The sequence below is a fragment of the Molothrus ater genome, chromosome 4 (assembly GCF_012460135.2).
Source record: "Molothrus ater isolate BHLD 08-10-18 breed brown headed cowbird chromosome 4, BPBGC_Mater_1.1, whole genome shotgun sequence".
NCBI lineage: Eukaryota > Metazoa > Chordata > Aves > Passeriformes > Icteridae > Molothrus > Molothrus ater.
In genome coordinates this window covers 28,958,644-28,978,105 of record NC_050481.2, presented here as the reverse complement: position 1 = coordinate 28,978,105, position 19,462 = coordinate 28,958,644, and the positions used below count along the sequence as shown (strand labels likewise).

Below are 19,462 nucleotides of genomic sequence, written 5' to 3'. Positions count from 1 at the left end.
CAATTTCTGCATTAGCATATGTCACAGACTCCAATATTCCTGCTTCTGAATAAATCAGATTTTTATCTCAGAATATTTAAATGTAATTTGAATTATAACTGATTAGACCACATTGTCTCCTGACACCAAGCCCAGTGCCAAGTGCTCCTGAAATGTTGCTGTTGACTTGATGCCTCTTTTAAATCTGAACTGTTGTTACTTTAAATGTTTGCAAAACAAATGCACACTAGTAAGAGGATATGCCTTGCTGCCAATACAACAAAATTTTATCCCGCTCACTTGCTACTAATTTAAAATCAAACAGTAATGTTTCAGCTAATGAATGTAAGTTGCTAAAAACACTGCTAGCAAAAGATACCATTTGCAAATAAGCATGCATTATAACTGCCTTAGTTGTTGCTCTCCGAACATTTTATTTTTTTCAAACAATAAAGGTTCTTGTGAGAAGAAAAAAAAGTTCTCCAAGTTCAAGGATTCCACTGGCATCAAAGCAAAACAAACCTAGCCCCTAACTAGCTGAAGGAAATTTTTCAGAAGAATCTCAATACTATTGTGTGTTCTTCTTTATCAACACCAGCAAGTCAGGAACCCATAGGCACTGGGCTGGCAAACATCACCCCTGTAAAAATCATGCCAGCACAATATGCTGAAAGCAGATGCAACCACTGACAGTCATAAAAATCTCTGTGTTACCTGGCAGCAAGTTCAAGGAAAGATCTTTTAGTGTTGTTCACACTACTGGGACCAAAATATTAAGAAGAGAATCATTGCAAAGGCAAATCAGTTTCTGTCCTTCATGCTTTTCCTCCACTCAAAATTTACTCTCACTTCACAGGCTTCTCATCCTATGAATATGTTTCAAGAAGATGATAAAGACCTTTCTAATTGTTTACCTGAAACCACTCCAAGCAGGCAAGCATAATTAATCTTAATGCAAGTCAGCAATTCAGAAAGGAAATTATCCTGTTACACCTATTGCTGACTATGTGTTCTTATGTGTTCTCTGCTTCCGTGTACTGAATGGAAAAATGGCCAATTAAAAGGAAAAAAGAAAATAAAAAAGAAGAAAAAATTCACAATCCATACCAAAGGCATTCCAAGGACATTAGGTGATTTGAGAACAACATAAGTGCCAAAATAAAAAGGAGCAACACACACCTTTCTGAAGATTTTTATGGTTTGCAGCAAAATTTTTGGCTGCTTAGCACCTGTTGTCACTTTACCTTGGTAAATTCTAATTCCACTCACAGAGAGGAACAGAACCCTCACTTCCAAAACAAATCCACATTATATGTTGTGGCTGGGGGCATGCACTTCTTGCAAAGTCCAGCACTGGGAATCAATAAGTTCCTCAAAAGTGGAGATAAACTTTTGACTTCCACATGTTTTCTTACAGGAATATGGAATTTATAACACTGAACTAAAACACATTAATGGCATGAGTGAAGTGTAAAAATGCCACAAACTCGCCAAGAGGAAGCAGCACAGTTCTGTTTACTAAGAACCATGGGTCTAGTGCAGCAACTTACTGATGTTCCACCTTCAACCTATAATTATGAAAGGCATAGCTCCCTACTCAGGCTTCCTTCTTCCCTTGTATGTTTAAGGTACACATGTTTACAGAAGCACTACTCAGGATCATGCCAGTGCAGTGATGAAGCAGAAAACCAAGTTATCTCTCCCTCTCAGGTTTGCTGTGTTATGGCAGGAGCCTGCCACAGCAAAATGAGTTAATTCAATAACAACCTATGCTACTTCTTGGACTTGGCTACACAACAGCAACTTTTTAACCACAGGTCTCTGATTAGTGTGTAAAAAACCTAAACATCTGAAAATTATTTCATTATTACAATTATATTAACTGTTAATTGTTAATAAAACTAACTGAAAAGTATAATATTCTCTTCTCTCCTGCTCAGGGGTATCTGAGGTTTTACAAAAGATTTTGTGAATGCAAGTGGGATTGATTGTTCAGCAGTTTAACTCTCCAAATGTTAGCCAACAGCTAAATTTAAGTTACAATCCAAAGGTTTACTGGAATATAAAGACTGTCAATACTTTAAAACTTTTATTTGTTTCACATGCTCTAGGAAATCCTTCCAATTGTGAGCTTGTTCAAGGCCGTCATTTGATCAGTTCTGCAGGCAAACTCCACTTGTATTGCTAGAACAGTCTTTCTATATAAAAACTTTCACAGAAAGAAATCCTACACCAATATATAATCCAGGCAACTTGCAAAAATGAGCTAGAATCAGAAGGATAATGAGCACAATTGTCTTTCAGTATTAGTTACTGACACAAAGAATCTAGAGTGTTTTCATCACCCCACAGCTTTCCTGTCTTTAAAAGAAAGAAAAAGAAAAGAAAAATACAAGTTCTTCTAAGGCATGCAAATGTTTAAATAAACAAAACCATGTCTGTCATATGCTTGGAGACTACAGTAGAGGTAGAAAGGGAGAAAACATTTGACTGTGCTTCTAAAGCTAAATGGCAAAAATTACATTATAAGAATTTGCCTCATACTTTTAGCACTAATCTAGCTGTGCTATGTATGCTCTCATACAAAAAGTAGGTAAGACCATGCTCATTATGTTTAGATCAGAATTAACTGTCATGGTCTAACATTACTGTATGCATAGGCAATTCAGTATTGCATCAAAATTTGACCTTTTTTTAAGGAAAGGAAAAAGATAAACAAGTCATTGATTTCCCAATAACTCACCATCCATGGCAAGCCACCACAGTTTCAAACAGAATAAATTTCAGAACAAATTTTCCAACTGCTAGGAGAAGTTGCTACATTTAGTTCAGAGATAATCCGAGTCAAAGTCCCAAGCTATGACTGTGTCATGTTTCCAAACTTTCCTCTGCAAATTAAATGTAATCTCACTTGATAGCATAGGTAACACATTCTAAGATTATGTCTTCACATGCCTTGAGCATGTATCACCACTGTCAGAAGCTCTTATCTCACCTGCTCTGTTTCAATTCCACATGGAATTGCCACACCTGGACATGCCCTTCAGGATCACCTTAGACAAGAATTTTTTGGCCACATGGTTTAACATGCAAAGCATTCTTATCATACCATCACTGAGTCCTTGACGGAGAGACACCTACCTTACTAACAGAAGTCATGATCAATGCCTACAACAAAAAGTAAGGAAAGATTGAGTCCCAAAGCTCCTCAGTGTTCATAATGCTAACTTCAGCTGGTGCATGCTTCCTTACCACCACAGCACTTCCACAGTTAAAGCTGACTCCTTAAAATGTACTGGTGTGTGTACACATGTGTTACAATGGAGTGATACTAAGCCAGAGGCACTTACTGTATATATTCACAAGTGCATTCAAAACTGTTCTTTTAATTCACTAGAACCACAGAATTATTAAGGCTGGCAAAGACCTTCAAGATCAGTAAGTCCAACCTGTGACTGAACACCACTGTGTCAATTAAACCATAGCACCAAGCCACATCCAGTCATTTCTGGAACACTCCCAGGGAGGGTGACTCCACCCCTTCCCTGGGCAGCCCATGCCAATGCTGAACAACCTCTTCAGTGAGGAAATTATTCCTAATGTCCAGCCTGAATCTCCCCTGGCACAGCTTGAGGCCATCCTCTGTTGTTGCTTGCCTGGAAGAAGAGACCAACACCCACCAGGTTTTCAAGCATTTGTAGAGAGTGATAAAGTCTCCCTTGAGCCTCCCTTTCTCCAGGCTACACACCTCCACATCCCTCAGCCACCCCTCACAGGAGTCACTCTCTAAACTCTTCACCAGCTTCACTGTCATTCTCTGGACATGTTCCAGAACCTCAACATCCTTTTTGTGAGGGGCCCAGAACTGGACTGAGGACCTGAGGTGCAACCTCAGCAACTTGACCCAGGTCTAATTGACCTGCTACCCATGACACAATGAAGTCCTAGCTCTACTTTGCAAATAAATTAATAAGATTAGGAAAAGGCACTGTTTCTTGTAAGCTGTTTGCATGAGGTTTTAAAAATACAGACATTCTTACAGAGCACCCATACCAGCATACTTACAAGTCTTTATTTGGCCACTATATTGCCAAAAGGACTGAAAAAAATGTCAGAATTTCTAGGTCACTCATACCCCAACTTTTGACTAGTGCAGACCTTTGTAGTCTCTTCTGGAAGCACCCCAAGGTTGTTTGTCTTTTCTCACTACGGTAAGAACATTACAAGTGCAACCATAACATACCAAAAGTACAGCTATCTGCTGTTGTGCACTGCAGTACCTGAAAAACAACCAAAAGCACTATTCTGCTAGGAGCCTTCCTTGATGCCCTCTTTCCTGGTGCTTATTCTGATGCAGACACAGCACATGACCATTTTGTTGAGGTGGAAGCTATTTAGTTTAAAACTGACCAATCCCATTAGGCTGAGAAGAGACCACAAGTAAGGTAACAATGCCAAGCCGGCTTGTCTGAGTAAAAGAGTCTGAGAGCTTGTCTTTAAACCAAAATATAGCTATAAAATTGTGACCAAAAAGGATTACTGGAACAAGAGGTCAAAAAAGCCTTGTTCTCAGCAGCACATAACAAACACCACAAACATACCAAGTACACTAAATATGCCATGGGAGAAAGGGAGAGAGAACACATCTCTCTCATGTCTGAGGGAAACTACTGCTCACAGTAACATCAGATCAGGATGTGGAGAACTGCATCTTTAAAAAGTCAAGTATGCTACTCAAATATTATAGAGCTAAACAAGATTCCCATCAGGCTAATTAAAATTTGGAGATCTTCAACTAAACCCTCTGCAGGCATCAAAAGGCAGCATCTATATATAATAAATAAAGATATGCAAGGGAGGAACAGCAGCACTTGTGGATAAATTCTTTGTTAAAAAAGAAATCTTAAAACGATGTATATCAAAGTAATCTTAATAATCCTTCAATGTACAATTTAACAGAGAGAAACTGATGCTTCAGATGGTACTGAGAGTCTGTAAATCTGAAGACTTAAGCTTGACAGGCATCCATGCATCATTATAATCTTTTTGAAGAGAAAACATAGCTATAGATTTCCAAAACTCAGTTTCAAGCCAGGATCAAATAAAACCACATTAGCGGCAGTTTCTCCAATTTTGCTTCTCTTGGCTTCAGATTCTATGAAGGTTTGTATCCCTTATTTAGAGGAATGAAACCCCAAAAATAAAACAAGAAAAACAACTCAAAGCCAAAACCCTTTGTTTGAGTACAATCCAGTTTTTACCAGCACCACCATATAATTTAGACACTGTACAGTTTAAAGAAGGAAAAAAGGAAACTATGTACATAAAGCTAAGTTTCTTCCACAGGCTTTGTCCACACATTTTTCATCAATCTAATAGGATTCACTTCTTTTTCAAAGCACATACTGTTAATCACCATGGGTCAATAAACAGACTAAAACAGCTGTTAGTGGAAGTCAATTGAAAACATTTGTTTTGATTGAGACAGATAAGAGGAAAAGGGATCTGGATGTTCCACAAGTTTCACCACTGCCATCCTCACATCAATATCTCACTGGTACAATCTTGCCCTCTACAATTATTTATACTTCACCTTTTGGATTGTAAGTTTTTCTGTCTTTCCTTTCTCCCTTTGACCTTCCATGTTCATTAAAGCAGAGCCAGAGAGAAAGAAACAAATTACAGCATTAGGTCCTAATTCTTAGATTAGTTTCAGATCAGATGGACTCTTGTATACACATAATCCAGCAGAAGTAAAGTACCACAGATAACGTGAAAACTGTCATTTGACATCAGTCCTTGAGGTATTACAAACCCTTCCAATCAACATTTTTTTTAAAAGGTTTACTTCTAGAAATTATGATATAAAATCAGCACAGGGCAGAGAGATGGGTCTACACTGCATGACTTAACACTACTATCTTATTGGTGTATGGGAGATCTCTATGAATGGATAATTTCTTATCACTGCCTTTTCTCTCTGAAATGAAAACAAAACTAAGACCTCATGCTTCCCCACTAAGATGAGGCCCTAGATTCTTCTTACTGCTATACGGGAGAATAAAAACACTGTTGTACTAAAGGAAAATGTAACTATAAATGCTTGCACAGCATCAGTTTCACGTTGATCAACAGAAAATAACCTAGGCAGAGAGGGCACTGGCAGATTCTGAAGTCACATTCAGTTCAATCACAAGTAACATGGCGGCATACAAAATTACACAATCAGTTTTATGCATTTTTTTTCTTCTTACTGTCATTGTATGAGATATGTTAATGCTAATCACAAAACCAATCAGCCCAGGGAAGAGAAAAGTCAGACTGAAATAAAAATCTCCAAATACCATCAAGTATGCCTTAGCCTTTCTCAGTTACAAGAAACCACATATCCCAACCCGCCAAACTCCTATACTGGCAGGCTGGCCTTACACACCACGTCCCAGCAGACAATGGGCACCTGCCAGCACCTATGTATTTGTCCACGTGGAGCAATTCAATCATGTTGAGTTGCCACCAGCACCCTTGTGCAACAGAAAGGTTCACATGACGTTGCTAATAGTTCCTCAAAGATCAGAGAAAGCAACACAGTAATCACTCTGCCAGGGCACACTGCCTTCTCCCGTTACCCGGGCCCCGAAGTTGCCGAGACCCCTGCCTTCCTTTGGCATCCAAAGCAAACGCCAACATAGCCTTCGGTGATTCGGTGAGTGACGCGAGGAGAAAGAAATAATAATCAGTGTTAATTAATTAACCTGTTAAAACAGAAGTCCGAAGCCAAACTCAGCACCCAGACACATGGTCACGGGGGTGACAGCGCCACGCAGGAATACCTGGCACTCCGTTAGGCGTCACGCTTGGGAGGAAAAGCCTTCCGGAAAACAAAAGCGCGTATCCCATGCTCTCACCTCGGCACTTGAACGCTCACACAGCCCTGCGCGAAGCCTGGCTCCTCTCTCTCCCAGAAGTTTGCGACCAACGCAGCCCAAGGGTCGCCCTACAAACCAACAGCGGAAAAGCCGAGCCAAAAAGATAAAGGGGATTAGGCGGGCATTACTTCCACTGACCTATATACTGCCCTCAGCCCGCGGCGGCCCTGCGGCAGACAGCAGCTGCTCGGCCGGGGTGACACCGGCCTGACAGCCCGCCCCGCCTGCCGACGAGGCCGAGCGGCGGCGCGACACCCCCGAAACTCGGTGCGGGGCCCGTCCCAGCCGCCACCGCCCCCTCACGGCTCCCGCCCCAGCGGGACCAGCCCCTACCTGGCGCGGGTGGCGGCGGAAAGTTTCTCCGAGGAGGGGCCAGTCGGGCTCCACTCCCTCTCCGCCGAAACCACCGGCTCCGGGAAGGAAGGAAGAAAGGAAGGAGGGAGGGAGGGAGGGAGGTGGCCACCCAGGTAAATCGCCGTCCGCGACGGGACAGCGGGGCCGTCGTTAATCCTTCGGACGGGAGCGCCCTCACGCCCGCCCGCCCCGAAGGCTCCGTCCCCTCAGGCGGGCATCTTACCCCGCGCTCCCCCACCTCCCGCTCCCTCACGGCGGGCGGCCCGGCTCGGCACCGGCCGCCGAGTTTGTGTAAGTGCGGCCGGGCCGTGAGTCAGAGCGGCGGGGAGGAGCCGCGACCTGCCGGGGGAGGCCCGGCCCAAGGCGGCCCTTGCCGGGCGGGGGCCCGCCGAGAGACGATTCGTGGAATAGAGCCCGACTTGAGAAACGATTACCCTGCAATTAAGAAAGCTTCTTGCCATCTCTGCCTGCCTACTTGGAAAACCCGCAAGCCAGAAGTACCATTTTAAATCTATCCCGATCTTACAAATGAAAATTAGAGGTAGTTCCCTAATGATACAAGCTGCAAGGTGATCAGTGGCCTGGAGCACTTCTCTGAAGAGAAGCTGAGATAGCTGAGGTTGTTCAGCCTGGAGAAGGCTCTGGGTGGGAGACCTTGTTGTGGCCTTCCAGTACTTGGGAGCATCTCTCATGAGCAGAGACTGCAGGAGCTGGGCCCTTTTAGTCCAGAGAAGAAAAGACGGGGAAAAAATCTCATTAATACATACTAATATGTTAAAGGCAGGTGCCAAGGGGATGGTGCCAGACTGTTTTCAGTGGTCCACAGCCACAGGACACGGAGCAATGAGCATAAACTGAAACACAAGAAGTTTCACCTCAGCATGAGGAAGAAGGTGGCAGAGCACTGGAACAGAGGTCATGGAGTCTATGTCTCTGGAGACCTTCAAAACCCATCTGGAGGAGTTCCTGAGTCATCTGCTGGAGGTGAACCTGCCTGGGCAGGAGAGTTGGACTAGATGATCTCTGGAGGCCCCTATCAATTCTGTGATACTTGAAGTAGGCTCATAAAAAAGAGTGAGAGGGACCTCTTGTCCCATTATGGGCGCATAATGATAGCACAAGTGCTAAGGCTTTAAAACTAAAAGAAGAGAGCTTTAGATGAGATGTTAGGAAAAAATCCCATATTCAGAGGGTGGTAAGGCATTGCAGCAGGTTCCTCTCAGCTCTGGATGTTCCTTCCATGGAAGTGTTCAAGGCTAAGTTGTATGTGGCTTTGATCAACCTGGTCTAGTGGGTGGCATTCCCACCCATGGCAAGAGGTTGGAACTGGATAATCTTTAAGATCTCTTCTGACTCAAGCCTTTCTGTGATTCTGTAACACTATATAGTTCTTATTTTTAAATACCTCACCGTAACTGTGATAGACTGCTGTGGTGAATAGTTAAGCATAGTTCAATATGCCACTATGTTTTCTACTTTTTTTTTCCTTTTTCAAGGCTTCAGATAAATTAATTAGACTGTAAGTGTCCTTATTATGGTTTCACTAAAGACTCAAAATAGGAATAGACGCTGGCCTATTAGGGTAACAGCTCATTTAAATAAATGTATAGTATAATCTAGCAAGTGTAATGGTGTTGTCTCTGAGCTCAGGAAGCATTCTTTCCAATGCTCTATGTAATTAAAGGATAATTTACTGAGATTTCTAACTAACTAGACTCACACAAACTAACTCACACCTAGGTATGCCAGAGTTAAGGTTTCCCAACCCAGGATAAAACCATCATCCAAAAATCCACTAAGAAATATAACTGATGTAACATAACTGAGGTTCCTCCACTCCTCCACTTAGGAAGACTGGAAGAATCATTGGTTCTTGTACTATATTTTGGCACGCATTGAAACTAAATCTAAACTTTAAGGAGCAGGGAGTACTGCCATTTCTAGGGACTATAATTCCTCCCTCACATGCTGTTGTTTATTGGTTTTGGAACTGCAAGATGAAATAGTAAGGCCATATAATTCTTTATTGAAAATGCTATGGCAGAGGTGCTTGGTGCTCAGCAGAGCTAGTAACACCATCCCCTCACAGTCTGAATCCAGAATCTATTGCCTAGATGTCTGAGCATCATGTCTCTCTTTGCAGAGCTGTTTTCCAATGTTAGATCTGGTATTTCTTTACATAGATTCAGGAAGTGGCTTCCAAGTGCTGCTATTGAGCCTGGGTGCAGAGATGGATGGCATTTGTCTAGGACAGCAGAGAAGAAGCCAGCTTAGGAATTCGGTAGACTTGTCTAGAGGACTTTAGGAGAAACTGAGAGGATACTTCTGTTTAAATTGTTTAGTCTCAGAAGCAGGGGAAGCATCAGCCAGCACACGGAGCAAAGATGCCCTTTGTGTGAAACTCTCCTCATAAGCAGATCATTAAGGAGTGGGCCTCTGAAGCACTGCCTCTTGAAGATGCTGATAGAATCTAGTTTGCTTCTATCTGTTGCTGCTCTAAGCATTTTAAAAGTAGTCCATAATTATTTTTGCTGTGATAATTAGGTTGAATCCAAGACAGCCATCCTTTTACATCCCTATCTCTTAATGATTTGATAAGCTGTTCTATCACACAGAGTTAGAAGAGATGGAAGTGTAAAGATGGCTTATCACAAGCTCACACTAATCCTGCTACTCACCCTCTTTGTTCTGGAGGCATTCTTAGCTACTGAGAAATACTTCACCCAAGATTTAGAGGCATAACACATGAACACAAACACAACTGACTGACAGCATAATTGCAAGTAGTAAGGGTGGCATGAGATTTCACTACCAGCACTTGCTGGTCTTGAATGTTGTGCCATTGATACCGTTCTGCAGTACCTCTAGTGAAGTAACTAATAATTACTACTAACTTTGTAGTTACAGTAGTTAGAGAACACAACAACATTTATGCTTATACTTTTGGTCACAAGTTTTACTCCACAGAAAAATCAGTCTTTCTAATGAAATTCCAGAAAGTTTCTGCTTTCCGTGACCCAGGGCATGCCTGCAGCATCAGAAAGATATTTTCTCTTGCAGACAAAAAATGACCAAGTGTATCTACAAAGGTAAACCAGACAGCTTTTAGAAGAGCTCTCTTACAGTGGATTTCTATGCCATTTTTTCATGGCATATTATGTATTTTATCCATTTGTCCATAAAGAAGTGTACTTACACTCTCCAATTATTAGTCACAGGTGCACTACATAGAGAAAATCCCTAAGATAGAAATGGTTTCATTTAAAGAAACCCAAGTTACTGTCAACAAACCAGAATGCTCACTGTAAATTAAGTAACCTCTGAATTGTCCCATTTAACACAAATTTTTCTTAGATTTGCTCTAGATACCACCTCAGTAAAACAAGCCTATACCACATTTGTTTCTTAGCAAGAGATCTGATTTCCAGGAAAGGTGTTAGAAAATAAACATTTCCCATTTTAGAAAGAAGAGAAACAAGGCATTTTCCAAGTCATGTTATATGCCTTACTACAGCCATTGTTCTTTATCTTCTCTGAGCAACAGAAAAAAATTCTGAATTTTCTCTACACATACCTTAAAACTTTCATACTAAAAAAGGAAAGCACTCTAAATGCCTATGAAAAACCTTTGGCTACTTCTACCTAAATCATATTTCATCTGAATGGTATAAAGCACATTCATCCCTTAATGTTAAAAGATGTCCTCAAGCTTTTTTTGAGATACAGTTTTGCAGATATTTTGCTGCAACTCACTCTTTTTAATGCAGTACCATCCTAAAATCATTAGTACAGGACAGATAAATGTTGCATTTACATGGATAGAATCCAGACACTTGGCTGGACTGGTAACTAATGCAAATATGTATATAGATTGGAAATTACTACACTACCTTTAAATGATTGTACTTTGATGAACAAAAAAAAGTTAAAGATTTCATAATCTATCTTAATTGGTATGTATTGATTTACCTGTTTCAAGACAACACTTCAAATAAAGGAAAATTTGTTTGAAAAGTTATATAACGGGATTTAGTTGAAGGGATTTACCTATGACTATTACAAGTTAGTGATTTATGAGACAAACCAAAATAAGTTCACTGCCCCTTTAATAAAATTATTTTTCCTCTTTAAAACCAGATTTGGTTATCTATGATACATTGTAAGGGCCTGACAGTAATTTTGAGAATACGTTAATTCACTGTGCTCCAAAAGTCAGTCCACTCACAGTCTGTGATTTCTCATGCACTGTACAATGTCACAGGTCAGCACTGCTAGCAAAAGAAGTAATCTTCCCTTCCTCCACCCATTCTGTTCCTCCCTACATTTCCATCTTCCCTGATCTATACAGCTGTTTAATAAATGAGATCAGTTCCATGATCCAGATTAAAATTAACCCCCCCCCCTTTTTTTGTGCTTAAATTTAACATGGATCAGGTTTTTGATCTGCTTTACCTGCCACCACATAAATCCTTACTCTGGCACAGAAGAGGGAGCAGCATGAGGGCAAGAATCAACTGGGGTGCCATAAATTAGCACAGAGAATATATAAAGCAGAAAGTATGATCAAAAAAATGGCTTTTAACAGATAGGAATCTATAAGCAATTGTACTCTATTCCTTTGCTGGTGAAGGTAGTTTTTTGGGTTTTTTGGGATTATGTGCCCAAAGCATATGATACAATATTGCCACTCCATTACTGAGAACTTGCCTATGTCCTCTTTAGGTGCTCATCTTTTCTCTTTGTGCTTTAAAGACACAGAGCTGAACCCTGGACTTGTGCTGTAAATCCTTCAAACTGTGTCTTTGGGGAGGAGGAAAGCAACTGACAACTTAGGAAAAAATCTTTTCTTCTGACAGAAACAAGACAAGACCTCCTTCCTTCTCCACAGGCTGCTAGATTTGCAGGATAGAAATTTTTCTGTCTCTTATAGATTTCTTTCAGATTTGCTAAACCATCTTTGCCAGAAAAGATTTATGTCTGGACCATAGCAAATCCCTTACCTTAAGAATACAGCTGGAGGATATTTAACAAAAATATATCCCTAGAGATTGAGTAGCAGTAGACATATAAAGGCTCAGTCCTCCTTTTCTAATTACAAGTTGTACTCCAAGGTCCAGGGGGAGATTTGTCCAAGAACTACAGAACACATTTTTTAGTGAAAATTAGGTTATCAGCATTACTCTGCTGTTCTGGTGATAAAAACTGTGATTATAGCAAACATGGTATTTGTGCAAATAGAGCCAAAGCTACTTCTCTATAACTATCTGTGTCACATCATAATCAATACTGAAAAACATCCATGTTTTCTAACACTACTCCCTCAAAAGTCATGTCTGAAACCCCGAATTTAATAATTTAACTGTTTCAGACTTGTAAAAAAAAATAATGTTGACAGTTCACCAGCAGGGAAAATTTTAGCAGGCCACAACGGCAGTGCTGCACACTGGGTCAAATACAAGGCCTCTTCCTAGCTAATTATGATGCAGTCTGTGGAGATTCCCTAGAGAAGCACTTGCTTATTAATACCTACACAGTGTTCTCTGTTTCCATAACATCTCCCTTAGTATTCACCATTATACTGCCCTTCCAAAGTCACACCTCTCTCTGCTTTCATAAAGCCTTCTACTTTATCCTCCTGATAGACCTTTTGGTGGACTCTAATCACTGAGCTCCTGACAATGGGGAATAGGTTACCTGTGATATGAGAAAATCCCAAATCCCACAGTCTGAGTTACACAAAGTCTATCTACCAAATGTGAAATCAGTCATACTGGAATTTTGCAATTTTTAAAAAATTTTATTTAATTTTTTTATCTTTTCCTGATAGAAATTTTCATCTGCTGGAAACTGAGGGAAGTAAAAATAAATTGTCATACTATACTAGCCCCCTGCTCTCTGAATACAATTGCTGTGCAGCTGCATGCCTGGGAAGATGCAGAGATAAACAGGCAATGGAAGTTCATATAAGCTGGCATGTCTCTCTTATATTACTTGAAATACAATGAAATATTATTAAGAAGCATTCTTGTGTGAGTATATGAATGCTGATTTTCTCTGTGAATAGGCTAATGCTAGACAGGAGATGAACCATTCAGCTGCAAGGCAAAAAAATCTAAAAATCAGAGAGTAGTTGTTAGTAACGTTTTGTTTCTCTGCAAGGACTTTTTTGTTCCTTGCTTTGGTCTGGAGTAAAGTGATTCTTCCCCATTTTCAGATACTTTGCATGGCCAGTAGCTGTTACTTTCTACAGAGAAAATAAGAGGCAGAAGTAAGACTTGCCAAGGAAGAAAGCTTTGCTTTGCATTTCTTGCAAATGCAAGGATGTACAGAAAATAAAAGTTTATTTTCTGGAAACTGAGTTTGTTTTAATGTTTTGCATTGTAGGTTATTTTCTTTTCAGAATTTGTGGGTGACAAGAGTTAAGAATCTTAAGTATAAAGTACTTAATTGATAGAAGCTTTTGCGAAATCTTTTGAAAAATTCATTTTAACTTTTTTGCCAATAATTTGATTTATGCCAAATAAATACTTAGTTCAAGAGAAAAGCTGAGCACCCATCTTTGTGTGCAATTAAACACTTCAAACTCTCAGAGTAGACAGCTGGAGAGAGACAAAACCTGCAGAATGACTACCAGCCAAATCACACATGTAAAACCCCATATTTTAAGGTCCCTCCTTGTTCTGCAAGGTATTCAATAGGATGTTTACTGAAATTATCATAAATTTGCTGAATTAGACGTCAATAGCTGTGGGAGATTTGGGGGTCAAATATCTTCATTGGTAGGTGCCTAAATTATTTTAAATAAAATCCTGTTGGGATTTTTTCAAAAGCATCTAGCAGGTAAGAAGCACTCATAACCCTTTGCATTTTAAAATCATTGGAAAAAACACAAAGACCAAGTTCCAAGTCTCTTTCTCACCCTCTGAGAGTTAGTTCCTAGCTGCCAGCTGATAAAATCATCCTCCTCTTGTTTGCTTTTCCAGGATTGTGCTCTTTGCAGCATAGTACTCCAGCTCCAAAAGACTCCCTAATTTCCCATTTTGCATAAATTGATGGGTAAGAAATATTGATGCAAGGAAGGGAAGTTGAGTTTCAAATTTTTTGGCCGAGTTAAAATTGAGTCCTGATCTTTTATATTGCAGGCAAATGATCTATTAATCTACTATATCTAGAGCCAACAGCAGCCCCTCAGCAGATATGTTCTGAAGGAAGCTCCCTCCTGTTCTTTCTGAGAGCAGTTTCTAGATTCTGGGTGCTCTCTAAATAAAAAAATTTCATTTGCAGCCCTAATTTGTACCCTTAATGTCCAGGGAGTACAGAACTGCAGTTACATGCCCTGTATGACACAGTCCTTTAGCTGGCCCAGAGCTGGCAGGCCTGGCACTCCTGCTCAGTGGCACTTGTTGGATGGCCTGTGTAGGGGCTACACTCCATGAGGGACACATAGCTCAGGCTGAATCTCACTCCAGCACCTGAAAGTCAAGCACTGCCACTACTGTTGGAAATCTGGCCATTAACTGTCCTGCTGAAGGCAGAATAGAGAACCAGAAATACTCAGAATTCAAGGGATTTTGTCTTTCAGCTGCCTTTTTGGGTACATCTATTTTTTTTTTCCTTTTGCTGTTCTTCCTTATATTTCTCTCCCCAGAAAGAGATTCTGTAGTATTTACTTGCATTAAGGGAAACTTGCATATTGTTGCCATTTACCAATACAAATGTGAATAATACATAGTTACTATCTGAAATAATTTGGATGATATATTAAGATGTTGTTAATTTTGCATTTGGACCCTTACAGTTCAAGTAATATGCCCTAAATGTAGAGCATTAGTTGTATGCCTCTAAGAAATCAGTTTGCACGACCAAGAACTTATATATTTAGAATGTAAGCTGCCAGATACTAGTGTCTTGAGATTCTTTATCAAAATAATTATTTAAGTTCAAGCTTGACACCCTTGTTTTTGAAAGACAACAATTTTAGAGACTCTGTCCTTTAAGATGTAGTCATTGGAAATGGCAATCCTGATGGAATTCAACATTTTTTATTTGTTGGCCCTGGCAGCTGTGTATTAGTAAAATAAATAAATTAAATAAACAGAAACATCTGTTCCAGTCACTAGAGGCTTATTGCTGGAGTTATCTGCATCAGATGGGAGGAGACGCTCTAGTAGAGGAGCTTGGCTTTCCAGAGCAGAGATTAGTGAAATCAGTAGGAATAAATATGTAGAATGGTGTGACCTGTGGGAAATATCTCATCTGCCAAATGATGATGCTAACTAGTGTTAAAGTTTGAAGTCCTCTAGTATCTATTCTGCATTATTCATACAAGTAGAAATCCCATTATATTCCAAGTGCTAGCAGAGTCTCAGTCTGTATCTTATTAAAGGAAAATCTGTGGCTTAGTTGAGAACCTAAGCCTGTAAGATTTTTCTTTTCATTCATTATTATTGGATCCAGGATACCTTCCTCCATATATATATAAGAAGAGTACAAATGTGTGAGTGTGTGTGCATATATAATATATATGACTATACACATAATTTTTTGTGTGTGAGTGCACTGGATAGTTGTCATGCACAGAATGCAAGAAAAGGCAACCTAATAATGCCTCAGAATTCCAATTCCATTAATATCTCAATAAACCTGAGAGAGCAGACAAAATAGGCATCCTCTGCAAGTATTCCTATGCTGGTATTCCTACAGGATAAATTGATCAAAGCTTTGGTACAATTTTCAAAAAGATGCAAAATAAATTCTTCATCAGCTGGACACATGTAACGTGCTAATTTCATGAAAATAACATGGGAAAGTTGTATATAGCCATGGGGAAAAAAGTGGCAGAATGAGCTTTTATGTTTCACTTTTTGATTGTAATCTGCAAGGTCAAATTGAAGTTGCTACTGGGTTTGCAACTGTATCCAGGAATACATGATAATAATAAATAATAAAATAGAATGAAAACAGAATTGAAGTTTATAGACTTCTGAAGATGATTGCACTGCTGAAGGGCTATAGTTGTATAGTGCATGGTTATTTCAAATGGCAAAACCAGATTTCATTGAAACTAGTTCTGTACTGAATCCTAAGCACTTCAGAAAATAATTTCTGGTAGTTAATCTGCTCCTAGCAGGAACTCACAAATTGGCTTCTTTTGATAGAAATTGCTCTCTTCTGGGAATCATGGAACATAGAATAGTTTGTGTTCAAAGGGACCTTAAAAAGTCATCCAGTTCCAACCCCTCTGCCATGGGCAGAAACACCTTCCACTAGACCAGGTTGCTCAAACCCTATCCAATGGTCTTGAACACTTTCAGGGAGGGGGCAGCCACAGCTGCTCTGGGCAACCTGTTTCAGTGCCTCACCACCTCACAGTAAGGAATTTCTTCCTCATTTCTAATCTAATCTATCTAATCTAATCTAATCTAATCTAATCTAATCTAATCTAATCTATTGATCTACCTTCTCTCAGTTTAAAGCCTTTTCGTCTTGTCCTATAAATGCCCATATTAAAAGTTCCTCTCCAGCTTTCTTGCAGGCCTTCCTTAGGTACTGCTAGGCTGCTATAAAGCCTTCTCTTCTCCAGGTCAAAGAACCCAAACTCTCTCTCAGCCTTTCTTCCTAGGAGTAGTGCTCCAGTCATCTGATCATTCCATGTCACTCCACTGGACTCGCTCCAACAGGTCCACCCACAGCCTTCTTGTGTTCCCCACCTTATTCCTCACCTTCTTCTGGTTCAATTGTAACAACCAGGGACTCATAGAAACAGAATCATTCATGTTGGAAGAGATCTCTGGCAGCCACCTTGGTCAAGACCTTGCTCAGAGCAGGACCAATTAAACCTGGTTGCTCAGGGCTTTTTCCAGCTCAGATTCAAATGCGTTAAAATTTTCTAAGAATGGAGATTCCACAACCTCTCTGGGCCATTTGTCTAGTATTGGACTGCCTTCATTGTAATAAAGTTGTTTCTGGTACCTCGTGGTAATTTCTGTTTTCTAACTTACTCCCATTTCCTCTGTCCTATTGCTCTGCCCCTTCAGTAAAAGATAAGGGCATGCTGCCAGCTCACATTCAACTCAATTTCAAACAAACTCCACCAGTATCTCCAAATCCTTTTATGTGGAGCTGCTCTTTACCCATCTGGCTTCTAGCCTGTCCTATTGCATGAAGTTATTCCATCCCTGACACAGGACTTTGCATTTGCCCTAGTTAAACTTTATGAGGTGACCATCAGCCCATTCATCCAGGATACAGAGGTCCTTCTGAACAGCAGCCCTGCTCTCTAGCCATGCCCTCCAGTTTGGTATCACTTAGAAACATGCTATACATACAATCCATCCCATCATCTGTATCTTTAATAAAGATGTTATACAGTATTGACCCTGCTAGTAAATGATAGCTAGCTGGATTTTGTACCATTGATCCTAGACAGTTTCCTGAGGCCTTTTGATGTTTATTCCCTTATTTTCAGCCAGTAAAGTCTGTGGCACCATTATTACCATAACATAAGCACTGGAATGCTGCCAATGAAGAGATCTGGTTGCAGGTTTAAAGCAAGTGAGTTAGCAGCAGGTAGTGGTAGTGTGAGGGACAGTAAATGAAGCCTAGGAGGAGGTCTCAGGATCAAAGGGGAGTAAATAAAATGGAAGACAAGGCTCACTGATTAAAATTGATATGGTAGAAAAGTACTTCTGGCACTTCCTTGGCTCAGAAAGTTTCTGAACACCTTGCTGCTGAAGAGAGAGGTTATTCAAGCTATTTTCATACTTTTCCTGGAAGTATGGACTATTTGCTATTGCAGAAGATGGGATATCGGGCTGGACAAACCCATCTGTGGCTCACTTCGTGAGCCATTATTGCTTACTTGACTTTCATCTCTTTTCACATTAAAAACATGAAAGTATCAACAGGCTAAGAGGTAGTGATGTAGAAGTTGGAGAAAAGAAGATGTTGCCTTTGTTTTGGTAAACAGGAGAATATTGAGAAGGTTGGAGGTTCCCACTATCTTTTTAATTCTTTAGAAACATCAATTTATTGCAAATAACTGTTACAGCTCTGGGAAGTACTGTATTTACCAGTTCTCTGAACTTTAATCATTGAATGTTCAGCCAAGTAAGTCAGATGGATGTGTGTGGGTAAAAGGGATATGTGGTAATTTGAAGGAACGTGAGTTTGCCAGCAAAGGCTTCCTCAACTTCGTGTGAGGGTACTCTTTAGTTTCCAATTTGTATCTCAGTCTGCTACATAATCTTCAGTCTTGCTGAAGTCAAAGTTGTTAACTTTAAAGTATAGCGCAGCCACTATTTGATTACTAATTGGTTGGCATTTATCTCTCCACTTTTCTCAATTTTGTATTACTTCTGGTTTCCAGTAATAGTGAAATGTGTGGACATCACAGATACAAATATCAGGAATTGCAGCATGAAGATATTTGTTGTGTAACAACTCAATTTGATAATTGCAGCTATTTGAAGTAAAATTATAAATGGTTCATATAAAATAATTTTGGTTTTAAGGATAATGAGCTGTATAATTTAGTAGCACTGGGAACTAACTTCTTTAAAAGTTGCTGTGGCTAATGCTTTTCTCACACTAATTTCATGCTGTTGAAACTCCACCAGCATTAATGGAGTTAATCCTAATTTTCATTTACATAAATGCAAAGAAAGCTCAGCCTCAGTGATTTTTTTACATACTGTTTCATGGGTGCTTGAAATTGCTAAACCCACTTTATTCCACATAAAAATAAAGCTTAATGCAGAGAGATCTAATAGTTCTTATGTCACACACAAAACTCTCTGGCAAACAACAGAACAATGAAATTCTGTTCTTTGACATTTTAGATTTGCAAGGCTCGGTGAACATTCAGAGGCATTTTGAGCTGTATTTTTACCAATGAAAAGTCTGTGGAAGGAACTGCTTAACTAAAAATTAGCTTGCTGTAATGTTAGCTTGTCCACTAGTTTCCACAAATGATGGAAGTGCTTAACTGCCTGTATCAAAGGGAAGAAACAGCATTTGATTTTTAAGACATAAATCGAATACTTCATTTCTTACTCTTTGATCAGCTTTGCTTATACGGGCATGTAATCTGACCCCCTTTGCCATCCAATTTTCAACCTCTTTCACCTCGCTCCCCTTAGCATTGAGCTTTTATCAAGGCCAGATTTCCCCCTCCCCTTCCCCACTACTCCCCCCTCCAGGGA

General features: G+C 40.0%; 1 protein-coding gene across 1 annotated transcript in view; it reads right to left on the bottom strand.

Annotated features, from left to right (window-relative positions):
• Window positions 1–7,272, bottom strand: part of FHIP1A (FHF complex subunit HOOK interacting protein 1A) — a 78,926-nt gene extending 71,654 nt beyond the window's left edge. Inside the window, exons 1-2 of the mRNA XM_036381476.2 lie at window positions 7,239–7,272; window positions 6,885–6,973 (exon numbers count right to left, since the gene is read on the bottom strand). The gene's annotated coding sequence lies outside the window, so the exon portion shown is untranslated. The remainder of the gene's footprint in view (window positions 1–6,884; window positions 6,974–7,238) is intronic.
• Between the last annotated feature and the right edge of the window lie 12,190 nt (window positions 7,273–19,462).